The following is a 17,909-nucleotide window of genomic DNA, read 5'->3' as shown; positions in this document are numbered from 1 at the left end:
TGATCAGTTCACAACTCCACCAACAATGCATTAGTGTTCCAATTTTTCCATAGCTTCTCCAACATTTTTTTTCCTCTCATATTAGCCGATCTGATAGATGTGAGGTGGTAACTCAGAGTTGTTCTAATTTGCATTTCTCTAATCAATAGTGATTTAGAGCATTTTTTCATATGGCAATAGATAGCTTTGATTTCTTCATCTGAAAACTGCCTGTTCATATCCTTTGACTATTTATCAATTGGGAATGACTTGGATTCTTATAAATTTGATTTATTTCCCTATATATTTTAGAAATGAGGCTTTTTTACACTGGCTGTAAAAATTTTTTCAAAGCTTTCTGCTTCCCTTCTAATTTTGGCTGCATTGCTTCTGTTTGAACAAAACCTTTCTGATTTAGTGGAATTAAAATGATCCATTTTGCATGTCATAATATTCTCTACCTCTTGTTTGGTCATAAATTCTCATCTCCATAGATCTGAGAGGTAAATTATTCCTTCCTCTCCTAATTTGCCTATAGTATCACTCTTTATGTCTGAATCATGTACCCATTTTGACCTTATTTTGTTATATGGTGTAGGAAGTTGATCTATCCCTAGTTTCTGCCATACTATCTTCCATTTTTCCCACAAGTTTCTATCAAATACTAAGTTCTTATCCCAGAAGCTGGAGTATTGGGTTTTATCAAACAGTAGATTACTATATTCATTTACTACTGCATCTACTGTGACTAAGCTATTCCATTGATCCACCACTCTATTTCTTAGCCAGTACCAAATAAATTTGTTTGTTTGTTTGTTTTTCTTTTTGTTTTAGTACCAAATAGTTTTGATGACTGCAACTTTATAGTACAGCTTCAGATTTGGTATGGCAGTCCACCTTCCTGTGCATTTTTTTCCTTAGTTCCCTTGATATTCTTGACCTTTTGTTCTTCCAGATGAATTTTGTTATTATCTTTTCTAGCTGTATAAAATAATGTTTAGATAGTCTGATTGATATGGCATAGGAAGAATTGTAATTTGTATTATATTAGCTTAGCTTATCCATGAGCAATTGATATTTTCCCAATTATTTAAATCTGATTTTATTTGCATGAAGTGTTTTGCATTTGTGTTCATAGAGTTCCTGGGTTTTATTACAGGATGACTGATAGTTTCTTTTTATTTTTTCTAATCAACATGCTATCAGTATAGCTTTCATTTCTTATGAAGTTTTAAAATTTACCCTTTTTATTTTATCTGTAAATATTTTTATTCTCCACTATTCTAAGTTGCAAATGTAAAAGAAAAATCAATGCTTTGTTAAAGACATAATTATATGAGGGGCATCTAGGTGGCACAGTGGATAAAGCACCGGCCCTGGAATCAGGAGGACCTGAGTTCAAATCCAGCCTCAAACACTTGACTCATACTAGCTGTTTGGTTGGGCAAGTCATTAAACCCTAATTCCCAGGGGAAAAACAAAAACAAAAACAAACAAAAAAAGAGATATCATCATATGTACTTTACTCAACTTCCACATCTTTAAAATGATCTTTTATAAATGTTTGCAAGAGGTTTAGCAAAGAAGCCATGGGATAATTATCTTCTTGGTTTTGTCCTTCAAAATGTTCAAGTCACATAAACTGAAAAGGAATTTTTCAAAGACATATTCCAATCATTTAGCAGACTGGAGTGAGCAGTATAAAAATTTGAAACCAAAAAAAAACTGTGCATTGATTTTGCTTTCTGGATGTGATAACTTTTTCTAAATGGATATTAATAAATAGTGCTTAATTTATAAGCAGCCAAGTATTCATTATTTAGTCTATTGTTTTACATAGAAAAATGTTTATGAACCCCTAAAATTATTTCAGAAGATTTTTTTTAAATCAGTTCAAATATGTATAAAAATATTTTTCCAAGAGGATGTTTCTTTCTTTAAAAAAAAATTTAATCACGTCTACTGGCTTGTTTTATTTCGAGGTGATGGGGGCGTGGATTTAACAATGAGAAGGGGCAGCCGGGACCCCTTCCCTCCCCTGACACACCCACTGCCCCAAATAAAAAATCCAAATCAACTAAGGGGGAGGAGGCCGCTGAGACAGCTATTGGGGAGGGATGGCACGGGTTGGGAAAGGGAGGCAGCAGGGAAGAAACTGTGCATGTGCCAGGGAACCACAAGGCAGCGACAGCTGTACAACTGCACAAATGAGGTGAGTAGGTCTGCCCTCCACATATGTATGTGTGTATATATGTATAACTATAGAGGGTCAGGGTGTTGGTTTCTTCTTCCCCTTCTCTGCTCCTGCTGCGGTCCCAGCTTCTCTTTCCACAGATAAGGGGGAAGTGATGGGGACTCAACAAGTCATCACCAAATTGCAGTAAGAACCACGATTATCAGCTTCTGGATCTTCTGGGCGATTACAGCGTTCTTTAAGTGTTCACTGAGGGCCTGTGGGTCCTTCTGAATCTGCTCCAGGATGAGCGGCATGGCTGGGTTCCTCATGATCTGCGGTACCTCAGAGTTAGCGGTGGCTAACCGCTTCACGTCTTCAGGGTTGTCGTGAGTGGGGAATGGGACATCACGCATCACAGGTAGCCATCTGCCGCCTCCTTACAGTTAGAGTCCAGGTCTAGTTCCTTCTGGTAGACATCCGTAGCTTTCATGTAGTCTTTCATGGCTTCAAGAGCAGCTGCTTTCCGGGTGTACCTTTTGATGAAGGTTGGCTCCAGCTGGATCCATTCCTCACAGTCCTTGAGCACCAGCTGGAACTCCAGAAGCTTGGTATAACAGGCTACCCTGTTGCTGTACAACTTGGCATCCTTCGGATTCCTTTTGATGGCTTACGTGTAATGCTTCATGGCCTGAGGTAGTCCCTTTTCTGGAAACACTCATTGCCTTTGTTCTTCTCCTCCAAGGCCAGGTCAGGGTTGATATAAGCCAGTCTCTCCTGTTCCTTCAGGATTTTCTCAGCCTGCTGACATTTCTTGAGGACATCTAGGGTCCTCTGCTCAGCGAGGGATTAGTAGAAGTGGATGGCTTCCTTGTACTTTTCCTCTTTGAAATAGGAGTTGCCAATTCAGGCATAAGCTTTTGCAACCTGCTGGTAATCCTCACGATTCTCTCTCCCCACCTCGATGGCCTTCTCAAAGAGTTCTCCGAACTTACTGTAGTTACCCTGTTCAAAGTAAAGTGCTGTCTGATTGGTGATGTAGGTCCTGTTCATAGGGTCCAGGTCCTTGGCTTGGTCATAATGCTTCAGGGCTGTGGCCAAGTCTTTCTTCTTGTAGGTATCTTTTCCCAACTCTTTTTCTCTGAGAGCCCGCTTCTTGTTCTCAGGGACATCTTCCTCCATGGGCTCGGGCTTGGTCTCCTTCTTGGGGGGAGGGGTGGCAGTAGGGACACCACCTCCTCCTCCTCATCCATACTGCCCAGATCCACGCCAAGGAACACACTCAATGTGGTCATAACATGGGGATCCTGCAACTTCGTGCCCAAATATGAGGGTTTATTGCGAAGCTGCTCAATCAGCTCTTTGTAGCTTGGGTCATTCAGCAGAGCCCGCATCTGAGGGTCATTCTCCAATTTCTGGTAGAGGTGAGGGGTGTTGAAGGAGTTCATGAACAGAATTCCTCTTGGACAGCCAGGCCTCCTTGTTTTGCATTCCCTCCTTGAGCTGAGAGTTGCTGGCTTCATGCTTTAGATCCTCCTCGTAGGTTCTCTTAGCTTCTTCAAACTGGTTTAAGAAGTCGAGAGCGGCTGCCTTGCGGGAGTAGCCCTTGCCCCACTCTGGCTTCAAGTCCACGGTCTCCCTTGGCATAAGCACCATAACGGTTGCTGTAGAGCACGTGATTCAGGGAGTCCACCTTGATGGCCTTCGAGTAGCATCGCAGTGCATCGGTGATGATGCCGGCACTCAGGGCCTTGTTGCCCTTATATTTCAGCTCATTCACCTGCTCCATCGTCCAGGCCAGAGCCGAGGCAGCCTTGGATCTGCCTGCCCTCCCGCCTGATCACACTTAGCTCCCAGCCGAGGGTGGTTTTTTTTTTTTCCTAATCAAAATCACATGTAGGATTTATTAATTTAAAACAATGTATTTTTTTTTTTTTTTGGTGAGACATGGGGTTAAGTGACTTGCCAGGGTCACACAACTAGCAAATTGTCAGGTGTCTGAGGCTGGACTTGAATTCAGGTCCTCCTGACTCCAGGGCCGGTGCTCTATCCACTGTACCATCTAGCTGCCCCAAAACAATGTAATTTTAAAGCAATTATTCATGGAAAAACATTGCATGAAGGAATGATTGGAACTTTTTTCAAGAAAATGTAACTACCAATACATTTTATATCACTAATCTTCATAAATTCTATAGATGCATTTTATCCTATTAAGTTTGTATATTTTCTAGCAAAAAAAAATTATACTTTGTCTCAGATTATCATTTTTATATTTTCATGGGAAGTAAGGTTTTTTAAATGTTAAGGATTGGAATTATATGCATTTCTCATTACTTTTTTTTTTGTGGGACAATGAGGGTTAAGTGACTTGCCCAGGGTCACACAACTAGTGTCAAGTGTCTGAGGCGGGATTTGAACTCAGATACTCCTGAATCTGGGGCAGTGCTTTATCCACTGTGCCACCTAGCTGTCCATTATATGCATTTCTATATGATTATCTGAATTCCAAAATATGTTTTAGTTATCAGTACTTCTATAATCAAACTACTAATTTTTGAACTTGCCTATAAAAATATTGACATCTCCTTATGTCATTTTAATTTATTGTTATAAAAATTAAAAGGAATTTGAAATTTCTAAAAAAAAATGAATGAAATGAACAGATTGGCTCTAGTATCTCAGGATATGACAGTTCCAAGCAGGACCTCACTAATCATCTAGAATCCTCAGGGACAACTAAACTCAAGATCTGGGTGGAGCCATTTTTAGAATAGATAAGGCAGCTAGGGTTTTTTTTTTGGAACAGATCTTAAAGTGGGCTGAAAGAGAGGTGAGTAACATATCACCACTAATTTGTTATTTATAAGCAAAACTTAAATCAAAGTCTAAAGTATTTCACATTTCTCATGGCTATCTATGGTTGTTCCATTTTACCTGTGTGAAATATTCTTAGTGGGTTTATTCTCCTAGTACTAAGGCATAGGGATAGGAACTTTTTTATAATGTATAATGTGTTGAAATGGGAGCCTAAGGACTTGTGTTCAAATGTTGGCTTTGGAACTTACTAGCTATATGATTTGGGGCAAATAATCCCTACAATTATGAGTTTATCAATTAAAAAAAATATACATCCATTCTCAACCTTACAGTGTTCTTATAATAAAATCTTTTGTAAATCATATACGTGTATGTTTATGTATGTATATATGTATGTATGTGTGTATGTGTATATGTATGCATGGCATATAGTAAGCACTATATAAATGTTAGCTAGGTTAGCTGTTCCCTTTCCTCACTATCAGCTACTTCAACTACCTAGATGAAAAATCCAAGTTCCTCCCACCTCTAGGATTAAGCTCCTGATTCTTATTTTTAATAGTCCAGTGACAACAACCCATGAAAACCTGAGAAATTTATCGCTATCACTAAGGCAATTATTTATACTCAATGAGGTATAAATGGGTCACCCCTAACCCAGAACAAGGAGAGATGATCAGTAATATTAAGGAGGTGCCTATCCACATACTCATATAAGAAAATATAATCAAAATCCAAAACTCTACTCAAAAAAGATGGTTAATTTCCTCTGATCAGTTCCTCACAATCGTATAAATTCAGGTTGTTTTTACTAGATGAGATAAGGCTTACTTACAAAGATAGATTTATAATGCATAATAATCATGAAAAGTCCATGGGTTTTTAACAATGTGCTATTAGAGTTCTGATGAAAGAAATGACATTTGTAAGGTGGCCTAGTTCTCCAGAAACAGTACTTTCTATTCCTATAGCCATAGTTTGTTGATCAAAATATTTTTAGATTGCAATATTAAAAAAAAAAAAAACAACACACTTTTAATTCAAGTTGATTGTGAGGTAAACATAGTTGTAGCACTCTGTTGCCAGGAAAGATGACAGTCCTGGGCATTTCTAGTTAGTTATAGAGTCAAAGGATTCTCTGCTTCACATCTCCTGCTCCATTTAGCCTATTTCCAGACCTATTTAAATTCCAGTATAGAAGTAACTTGAGAACATTTTTTTTTCTAAAATTATCATCATTGTTATTTATGGTATAACCCTTACAATATAATTGGCACTTCACAGAACATATGGTGTCAATGACTGGGTGCCGACTAACTAAATATTAATTAAAACAGAAAACTCAAAAAGGAGAAATTTAAGTAGGGTAGGAATTTGAAGTGTTTGGGTTTAAGAAAAAGAAATCATTGAAAGAAAGAAAGAAATAATGATAGTTTTCTATTATATGCAAAGTATAGACTTGGTTTGAGTTAAAATATCATAGAAATAAAATACTTTCCTCTCGGGGAAGTGGACATTGCAATAAATGAGAAAACACTTTTTACCTGTCTATAAAGAAAGCTGACTTTTCCATGATGCCACCTTAGCCTTTAAATCAAGCCAACTAAACAAAACTCCTGAAGTTCCAAGAGAAAGGATGTGATGGGTGAAATATGAAATAAATTAAGGAAACAAGGGATCAAGCTTCTGAGTACATTGATTTATCAAGCAATCCATGCAATTGCATGACAAATCAGGACCAGACATCCTTTACTTGGCACTGAAGATATATATGAATAGATATCTGCGTGTGTGCATGTGTGTTTTCCAGTTCTTTATTTTATTTCATTCAGAAACTTTTTTGTTTGTTTCAAGAGTAATAAAAACAACAACAAAAATACCCCCCCCCAATAACAATGGATCCTGCTTTGTAATCTATTATGTTATTATTTGGACTTACTTCACAGAGTGTGTTCTCATACTTTGCCTCATTTCTCTGTGTGTCTGGCTACTCTTCTGAGAACCAGACCTATACCTTAAATTTCTAATGGACATCTCTACCTGAATGCACCATTGGCATCTCAAACTAAACAAATCCAAAGAGAATCTAATTATATTTCCCTTCTCCTTTCTTTGACCTTTTAATTGGATATCTTTCCCTGCACCTTATCTTTTTTAACACTATTCTTCATCTCAGCACAAACTTCATTCCGTTCATTCCTTCTTATTTTCTCAGGTCATCACCCCTACTCTGAAATCGTTTTTCTTTATTCAGAAACCAGAATAAAGTAATATAAAGGGAAATATCATTTAAAATATCTACAAAGTAAAGTACCATTGAGTCACTATATCAGTGAATACTTATTATTTGTAATGCTGTCTTCACTTCCTCATTTACACAAAACTAGAAAATACTTTTCAGAAAAGATGGAATTTTATCTGGGACTTGAAGGAAGCAAGGAAAATGAAGAGTTGGAGATGAAGAGAAAGAAAATTCTAAGAATGTGTGACAGCCAGTGAAAATGCAGATGGAAGATGGAGTATCTTGTGGAAGGACCAACATGGAGGCCAATGACTGAATCTTAGAATACATGGAGAATAATAAAGTATCAAAATATTTGAAAGATAGGAAGAGGCTAGCTTAGGGCTATATATCAAAATATTTCTATCAACACGTTTTCTTTTTTTTTAAACAAAAACTAGAAACAGCATAGTTGCCTACTGATTGAAAATCAACCAAATAAATTGTGGTACATGAGTATAAATGGAATATTACTGCTCAGTAAGAAAGTGATAATATGAAGAATTCAGAGAAGCATAGGAAGATTTACATGAACCAATACAAAATGAACTATGAAGAACTAGGAAAACAGCATATAAATAAGAAGGATTGGCTTAATTGTGGTTAAAAATAAACCCATCCATAAGCATAATAACTGCAATACTTTTGAGAGAGAGAACAAACAACAACAAAAGAATACTATATAATTAAAATGACCAAGTTTATACCCATAGAGAAGTTGATAAAAGTATTCCTCTTTCCTTTCTTTGAAGAGGTGATAGACTATAGATGTGAGCTGTATATATCATAAATGGTTGAAATTTTGGTTGGTTATACTGAATTGCTTTTTTTCTACCTCTTTATTTTTTATATTGTTGTTTGAGATATGCAGGGAAGCAGCCTACCAGCCCAGCAGGAAATTTCTGTCTTACCTGAGTAGGAGAGAAGTGAGGTTCAGGAGCAGCAGCAGTAGCAGCAGGAGGCTCTGGGCTTATAGCAGAAAACCTGAAGGCAGGCACTGAGATTGGGGCATATCACCAGTGAGACTGCTCACTTGAAAACTAGCAGTCTCTTGGGCAGGGGGCAGTCTGGGCAATAGAACAGGAACCCTTGCCAGCCACCCTACCACCAGCACGAACCACAGAAGCCTTGACCCCACTGCTGACCAATAGTGAAGCCCCACCCAAGGCTTAGCAACAGCAAGTTCCTGCCCTTGGGTCCTACCAGCAGCAGGGGCCTCCAACCCCCAGGCAGATCAGCAACAAAAATACTCTTCCAGGGCCTGCTATCAGAGTGACTTTGTTACCATAGCAACCCAGTAGCAGGGTTCCAATCCTTGGGCAGATTTATAACAAAATTACTTTTCCAGGGCCTGCTAACGGAGAAGCCCTATTAACACAGCAAACTAGCAGGAGGGCACCACCCCTGGGGCAGACCAGCTATAAGATCCCTCCTCCAAGGCCAGCCACCAGAAGGAAATTGTTAACTACAGCAATGCAGCAGGGCAGCACCCCTGGAGAAGGCCAGCCCATGCCCATGGCAGGTCAAAAGGAAGGACCAACTCCCCAATACCAGTCAGAAGAGAAGCTTACTTTACAGAGAAAGCAAGTGGTTACGCCCTGAAGCCCAGTGAAAGCCACCAGTAAGACCCAGAGCCTCAGCACAAAAATTTGGGACAATACAGGAAGAGAGCTCAATTCTCTCATAAAACACCAAGTCACACAAAAAAAGGATAAAAATGAGCAAAAATAAGTTTAGGGGAAAAAAAAAAAACTATAGACAGTTACTAAGGTGATAGGGAGGATCAAGGCATACACTTGGAGGAGGACGATAGTAATAAAATGGCTACAGGTGAAGCTTAAAAGAAAAATGAAAATTGGTCTCAGGTGGACAAAAGAATTCCTTGAAGAGCTTAAAAAGGACTTTAAAAAGCAAATTAGAGGGGAGTAGAGCCAACATGACTGAGAGTCAGGGAGTTACCTGCAAAGACTTAAGTGAACTAATGCTGAGTGAAGTGAGCAGAATCAGTAGAACATTGTGCACAGTAACAGCAATATTGTGTGATGATCAACTGTGATAGACTTAGCTCTTCTCAGCAATACAATGATCTAAGACAATTCCAAAGAACTCATAACAGAAAATGCTTGCCACATCCAGAAAAAAGGACTGTGGAATCTGGATGCAAATTAAACTATACTGTTTCTACTTTTTTCTTTCTTTTTTGACATTTTTCCCTTTTGTTCTGTCTTCTTTCACAACATGACTAATGCAGAAATATGTTTACTGTGATTCTACATATATAATCTATATCAGATTGCTTTCTGTCTTGGAGCGAGGAGGGAAGGCAGAGAAGGAGAAAAATTTGGAACTCAAAATGTGTAAAAATAAATGTTTGAAACTATCTTTACATGGAACTGGAAAATAATAAAATACTTTTATGATTTAAAAGGGGGAAAATCAAATTAGAGAAGTAGAAGAAAAATTAGGAAAAGAATTGAGAGTAATACACAAGAACCATGAAAAAAAAGAGTCAATAGCATGGGAAAAGTTATACAAAAATTTACTGAGGAAAGTAACTCCCTAAAAAAAGGAATTAGCTAAATGGAAAAGCAAGTATAAAAGGTTCCTGAGGAAAATGATTCTTTAAAATTAAAATTGAACAAATGGAAATTATTGACTCTATGAGATATCAAGATACAATAAAACAAAATAAAAAAATTTTTTAAATGGAAGAAAATGTGAAATTTCTCATTGCAAGACAACTGACCTAAAATAGATCAGGAGAGATAATATAAGAATTATTATACTACCTGAAAGCCATGATAAATAAAAAAGCCTGGACAATATCTTTCAAGAAATTTTTTATCCTAAAAGCAGAGTGTAAAATATAAACTGAAAGAATCCACTAATTAACACCTGGAAGAGATTCCAAAATTAACATTCCCAGGAATAGTTGATTCAAATTTCAGAGCTCCCACTTCAAAGAGAAAATACTAAAAGTGACTAGAAACTATCCATAGTATACTATGGAGCCACAGTCAGGATCACATAAGATCTTGCTGCTAACATGTCCAAGGAGGAAAGGGCTTTGAATATGATAATCTAGATAGCAAAAGACCTGAGATTACAAGCAAGAATAATTTACCCAGGAAAAAATGAATGATTCTTCAAAGGAAGAAATAAACATTTAGTGAAATAGAAGACTTTCAAACAATCCTAACGAAGAGAGTAATGCTGAAGAGAAAATATGACTTTCAAATACAAGACTGAAGAGAAGCATAAAAAAGGCAAAATTAAAAAGAAATCATAAGGGATTTGATAAGATTAAAATATAATTCTCTACAGCAAGATGATACATGTAACTTTTTTAAAACTTTATCATTATTGTAGGCAGTAAGAAGGATTCCACATAGAAAGAGGTTGCAGTAGTGAATTAATTATGTTGGGATTATGTAAAAATTTAATAAGAAAGAGGGATATCCTAGGAGAAGAGGGGGAGAAAAAAGAATGAGGGAAATTACCTTACATAAAATATGTCCACAAAGAAGAACTTTTGCAGTGTGGAAAGGAAATGGGGGTTGGGGGTGGGTAGCGGTAGACAATCCATACAACTCACTTGTATCTAAATTGGTTCAAAGAGGGAAGTACATATGTATATTCAACTGGTAATAGATATCTATATTACTGAACAGGGAAGTAGAGGGAAAGGGGAAAGGGAGGCATGATGAAAGGAAAATGAATAAAAGAAGGCAGTAGTCAGGAGTAAAATTGAATTTAGAAAAGAGATAGGAGACAGACAGAGAGACAGAGAAAGAAACAGACAGACAGATACACAGATAGAAAAATAGGATGAAGGAAAATGCACACTTAGTAATCATAACTATGAATTTGAATGGGATGAAATCACTGATAAAATGAAAGTCAATCGCAGAATGCTTTAGAAAACAGAATCTGGAAATATTTTGTTTAGAAGAACATATTTGGAACATAGAGACACACATGGAATTAACATAAGCAGCTGATGCAGAAACTATTATGCTTTAGCTGACATTAAAAAAGGGTTAGCGATCATGATCATAAACAAAGCAAAAGCAAAACTAGACCTAATTAAAAGGGATAAACAGAGAAACTACATCTTGCTAAAAAGAATCATAGACAATGAAATAATATTACTACTGAGCACACATGCACCAAGTGGCACAGTATCCAAATTCTTAAAGGAAACATTAAGTGAATTACAGAAGGAAATAGAAAATAAAATAACACTAGAGTGAGACCTCAACTTCCCCCTCTAAGAAGCAGATAAATATCTCCATAAAATAAATGAGAAAGAAGTCAAGGAGACAAATATAATTTAGAAAAATTAGAAATGATAAACAACTAGAGAAAGCAGAAAGAAAATAGAAAAGAATATATCTTTTTTCTCAGCTGTACATGGCACTTTTACAAAAAACTGACCATTTTAAGGGCATAAAAACCTCAGAAAAGGATGCAGAAAAGCACAAATATTAAAAGCATCCTTCACAGACCATAAAGCAATAAAAGTTACATTTAAAAAAGGGTCATACAAGAACAGATTACACCTAATTGAAAACTAAATAATGAAATCTTAAAGAATGAGTTGTCAAAGAACAAACCATAGGAGTAATCAATAATTTCATTAAAGAGAAAGATAACAATGAGAAAACATTCCAAAATTTGTGGGATTCAGACAAAATAGCACTTAGGGGAAACTTTATATCTCTAAATGCATACATCAAAAAAAAAAAGATAGGAAGAACCAATGAATGAAATGGATATGCAGTTGAAAAAAATGAGAAAAAGAATAAAATGTAAAACTCCCATTAAATACCAAAATGGAATTCCTGAAAACCAAAGAAAAGATTAATAAAATTGGAAGTAAGAAAAATGAAACAACAAATAACATCAAGAGCTGTTTTATGGGGGGGAAAGCTATAAAATAGATAAACCATTGGTTAGTTTCATTAAAAATTGAAAGAAAACCAAATTACCAATATAAAAAATGAATAGTGAGTGAATTACCCATGAAGATGAAATGAAAGCAATTATTAGGAATTATTTTGCCCAATTTTATCCTAGCAAAACAGAAATCTAAGGAAAATGAATATTTACAAAAATATAAACTGCCTAGATTAAAAAATAAATATAAAATTTGAAAAAGTTATCAATGAGCTCCCTAGGGAAAAATCCCCAGGGCAAAATGGATTTACAACTTAATTCTACCAAACTTTTACATAATAATCCCAATACTTTGTAAACTATTTGAAAAAAAATATGTAAAGGCATCCTACTAAATTCCTTTTATTACCCAAATATGGTTTTGATACCTAAACCAGAGAGAATAAAACCAGAGAAAGAATGCTGTAGACCAATTTCTGTTTTGAATAGTAATGTAAAATTTAAAAATAAAATACTAGCAAGGAGATTACCACAATATATCACAAAGATCCTGAATTATTACCAGGTGAGATATATATCAGGAATTGAGGGCTGGTTCAATACTAGGAAAATCATTGTCATAATTGACCAAAATAATAATGAAAATGACATGGGGGCAGCTAGGTGGCACAGTGGATAAGGCACTGGCCTTGCATTCAGGAGGACCTGAGTTTAAATCCAGCCTCAGACACTTGACACTCACTAGCTGTGTGACCCTGGGCAAGTCATTTAACCCTCATTGCCCTGCAAAACAAATTACAAAGATCATAAGGTTATATTAATAGATGCAGAAAAGCCATTTGACAAAATACACCATCCATTCCTATTAAAACACTAGAAAGAGGGGCAGCTGGGTAGCACAGTGGATAAAGCAATGGCCCTGGATTCAGGAGGACCTGAGTTCAAAGCTGGTCTCAGACACTTGACACTTACTAACTGTGTGACCCTGGGCAAGTCACTTAACCCTCATTGCCCCACCCCCAAAAAATAATCTGAGGTACCACTTCACACTTACCAGACTGGCTAATGCAACAAAAAAGAAAAGGAAAATGATAAATGCCATCTGAGATGTAGAAAAATTGGGACACTAATGCACTGTTGGTAGAAATGTTAATTAGTTCAACCATTCTGGAAAACAATTTGGAATGATGCCCAAAGGGCTCTAAAATTGTTCATACCCTTTGACTCAATCATATTACTACTTAGTATGTATCTTGAAGAGATTTTCTTTTAAAAAGGAAAAGGACCTAAATGTAAATATATATATATATATATATATATATATATATATATATATATATATATATATATTTGTAGCAGCTTTTTTAGTAGTAGCAAATAAATAGAAACTAAGGGAATGTCCATCAGTTGGGCAATGCCTGAACAATTTGTGGTAAATGATTGTGATGGAATACTATTGCACTATCAAAAAACAAAACACTGGAGCCATGCTGGCAGAGGACAGACTTCTTGAAGCTCTCCCCCAATCCCTTCAAATAATGCTATAAGACAATACTTAGAGCAGCAGAACCCACAAAAGCATGGGGTGAGATTATTTTGCAGTCAGGGATGGCTTGGAGGATCAGCAGGAGGGGTCTCCTGTGCTGGGGCAGGAGTGGAACCCAACCCCAATGTCACATTGACACAGATACAGCCCCAGGCAGGCTATGCTAAAGAAAGAGACTTCCAGAGCCACTGAATTTGCTGTAGCACCCGCTTCTTCTGGAACTTAGCTCACAGTCTGGTGAGAGGGCTGAGCTGTTGGCCAGGGGGAGATTATAGGATCTGCTGGTGCTGAGGCAGGGCCTGGGTAGTTTTACCCCTGCTGGGAACCAGGAAGCAGTCTTGAGTAGTGGCAGCCCAGGTGAGAGAGGGGTGCAGATTCACCAGAGCTATCAACCCAGCAAAACATAAATTTTGTTTTCTGGTTTTAGAGCAAGTAGGCCTAGGGTTATTTACAGACCAGAGCACAGGACAGGAAAGTGAAAAACCAGGCACTCCCTAGATTAGACCACCCTGTATCCCCTGAAGCTTGTGACAGTGCAGCCTGGTGGTAGTGCCCCATTTTAAGAAGGAGTTAAAAGTCAAGAAATAGGCAGGCAAGATGAACAAACAGAGAAAGGTGCAAACAATAGAAAGTTTCTTTAGTGACAAGGAAGACCAAGGTGCACACTGAGAAGAAGATAGCAACATTACGACTATGATATCCAAAGCTTCCAAGAAAAATATGAATTGATCTCAGGCCATAGAGGCACTCAAAAAGGACTTTGAAGATAAAGTAAGAGAGGTAGAGGAAAAAATAAAAAGAGAAATGAAAGTGATGCAGGAAAATCATAAGAAAAAAGTCAACAGCTTGAAAAACTAAAGGGAAAAGGTCTCTGAAGAAAATAATTGCCTAAGAATTAGGATTGAACAAATAAGAGCTAATGATTTTATGAGAAAACAAGACATAATAAAGCAAACCCAAATGAATTAAAAATAGATGCCAATGTGAAATATCTTCTTAGAAAAACTGCTGAACTCGAAAATAGATCCAGTAGATTTAATTTGAAAAGTATTGGACTACCTGAAAACCATGATTAAAACAAGAGCTTAGACATCATCTTCCAAGAAATTGTTAGGAAAAATTGCCCTGATATACTAGAAAAGAAAGGTAAGATAGAAATTGAAAGAATCCATCAATCACTTCCTGAAAGAGATCCTAAAAAGAAAACTTCCAGGAAAATTATAGCCAAATTCAAGAGCTCCCAGGTCAAAGATAAAATATTGCAAACAGCCAGAAAGAAACAATTCAAGTACTCTGGAACTCCAGGTATAACACAAGATCTATCAGCTTCTACATTAAAGGATCAGAGGACATGGAATATGATATTACAGAAGGCAAAGGAATTGGGATTACAACCAAGAATCACATACCCAGAAAAACTGATTATAAACTTTCAGGGGAAAAAATGGGACTTGAATGAAAAAGAGGACTTTCAAGTATCTGTGATGAAAATACCTAAAATGAATAGAAATTTTGATTTTAAAATACAAGACCCTAGAGAAGCATAAAGAGGTAAACAGGAAAAAGAAATCAAGAGGGATGTTAAAAGGTTTAACTGTTTACATTTCTACATGGGAAGATGATACATCTAACTAATAAGAACTTTCTCAGTATTAGGGCAGATGATAGGAATAAATTTAGACAGAAGGCACAGGGAAGAATTGCTTATGAAAGTATAATGTCTCTAAAGCATTTATTTCTTATTTTTAATTTTTTTTGGTGGGGTGATTGGGTTTGGGTGGCAAGTCCAGGGTCACTCAGTAGGTGAGTGTCTTGTGTCTGAGGCCTAATTTGGGCTGAGATTCTCATGGGTCCAGGAAGGGTGCATTGTCCACTATGGTATCTAGCTGCCCCATGATGACATCTTTAAGGTAAAATTGAGGGGTGAGAGGATGGCACTGGGGGAGGGGGAAAGAGTTAGAATGGGGTAAAATCCCACATGAAAGAAGCAGGAAAGGTTTGGGGGCAGGGGGAGGGGGAGATGGGGGAGGAGCTGGGCAGTAAATGAGCCTTACATTCATCAGGACTAGCTCAAAGACCTTAATCTCATCAGAGTTGGCTCAAGGAGGGAATAACATATACACTCAACTGGGTGGAGTAATCTATCTAACCCTGCAGGAAAATAGGAGGGGAAGGGGATAAGGAGGGAGGGATGAAAGAGGGGAGGGTAGATTGGGTGTGGGAGAACTCAGAAGCAAAACACTTTTGAGGAGGAATAGGGTGAAAGAAGATAGAATATAGAGTAAATATCATGGGGGAGGGAATAGGTTGGAGGGAAACAGTTAACAATAGTAACTGTGAAAAAAATTTGAAGCAGAGGGAAGAGTAATGTAGGATGATTGTGATGATGATTGATGTATTGATGATGGTTGAAGATGAGAATTTTTTGATGATGAGGGCTGATTGATGATAGTGAGAATTGATTGATGATGATTAATGATGATGATAAAATCTATGTTACTTACTTTGCTGGGCTATTGTGAAGAAAATTCTTTGTCAGGTATAAGGTACTATATAAATGTTATCTATTATCATTGTTTCAAGAATCAACCCCATGTGTTTATTGTGTGGTAAAATAATGGAATTTGGTAGATGCCCAGGGGTCAGATTTGATTGACTTTGTAGTGTTTGAATTGGTTGTGAATGAGAAACTGCTAAGTACCTACTTAAGGTGATTAGCTCTTGAGCCACACCTGGCCTGCCCTGTCAGACCTTACTCTAAATTTAGCCAACCGTGAGAAGGGGTGTCCTCAGAGGCTGTGGACTGTGTCATCAACAGAGAACCAGTCTCAGCCACTCTACTTGAAGGACCTCCCCTTTGGGGGAGGGAGAATAGGTGTAAAAAAGAGGATCTCTCTCTCGCTCTCGCTCTCAGTGGAGTTGACTAGAGACTGGCTGCTGACTCCCAGAGAAACTATAGAACCCTGGTGGTGAGTTAAACCATTGAATTAGCTGAGCTGGAATTAAATTTGGGGATTGTGTAGGTTTTTGTTAGAGCTAGGGAGATTATCCATTTTTCTTTTTCTCTGTTCCCTTGTCCTTAACTTTATTAATTTCACCTTTGCTGTGTATTTTATTTCCATTAATAAAACCTGATTCATTTGTGAAAAAGAGGCTGTTAAACTCCTTTCTTATTGTCCTGGGAGAAATAACTAAAAAGGCAGTTGGGAGGGGAGGAAGTTTTGGACCTAGAGGTCCCTCATTATTTTCTGAGCCCCATATTATGGTGATCTACCCAAGTAACTCTTCACATATTAAATTTGGCCCCTACAATTGTAAAGAAATCAAGTACTATATAAATGTAGTTTGCTATAAAAAAGAATGATGAGCAAGATGTTATCAGAAAACCCCAGAAAGATCTACGAGTTGTTGCAACACGAAATGTACTGTATACAAAACAACAGCAATACTGTAAGATGATCTGCTGTGAATGACTTATTTTCAACAATGAAATGATCCAAGAAAACTCTGAAGGTCTATGAAAAATACAGTCCATCTACAGAGAGGGAACTGACAATGTCTGAATATATATTGAAGCATAATTATTTTTGTTATTTCCTTTATCTGAAGTTTCATTTTTTTTTCTGTTTTCTTTCACAATCTGGATAATGTGGAAATGTATTGCATGACTGCTTATGTATAGCTTATACTGAATTGCTTGAGTTCTTGAGGGTGGGATAAGGAGGGAGGGAGGGAGGAAGAGAATTTGGAATACAAAGTTGTTTTTTTTTTTAAATTGATGTCAAACTTTGGATTTTATATATAATTTGGGAAAATAACATTCTAAATATAAAAAAAAATGACAAATAAGATGGTTTAAGAAAAAAAAATCCTGGGATGAATTATATGAACTCATGCAATGTGAAGGGAGCAGAACCAGGAGATCATTGTACCTACTAACAACAATATTTTAACAATGATCAATTGTGAAAGACTTAGATACTCTAATCAAGCAAATGATCCATTTTATTTTGCATCATGGCCAATATGGAAATGAGTTTGTAAGACTTTACATATGGAATCTATATCAAATTGTCTGCCTTCACAATGAGGACAAAAGTGAAGGAAAGAGAGAGAGCATCCCTGTAACTCAATATTTTTAAAAATGAATGTTAACTTCTCAAAATATAGTTGGGAAATATTTAATTAAATAAATAAAAATATATTAAGAA

At 36.8% G+C, this 17,909-nt stretch overlaps 1 pseudogene; it reads right to left on the bottom strand.

Annotated features, from left to right (window-relative positions):
* Positions 1 to 2,346: 2,346 nt before the first annotated feature.
* On the bottom strand, positions 2,347 to 3,941 carry LOC122746413 (annotated as a pseudogene).
* Positions 3,942 to 17,909: the final 13,968 nt, after the last annotated feature.

The sequence above is a fragment of the Dromiciops gliroides genome, chromosome 1 (assembly GCF_019393635.1).
Source record: "Dromiciops gliroides isolate mDroGli1 chromosome 1, mDroGli1.pri, whole genome shotgun sequence".
In the NCBI taxonomy this organism is placed as follows: domain Eukaryota; kingdom Metazoa; phylum Chordata; class Mammalia; order Microbiotheria; family Microbiotheriidae; genus Dromiciops; species Dromiciops gliroides.
This window is presented reverse-complemented; position numbering and strand designations above follow the sequence as displayed.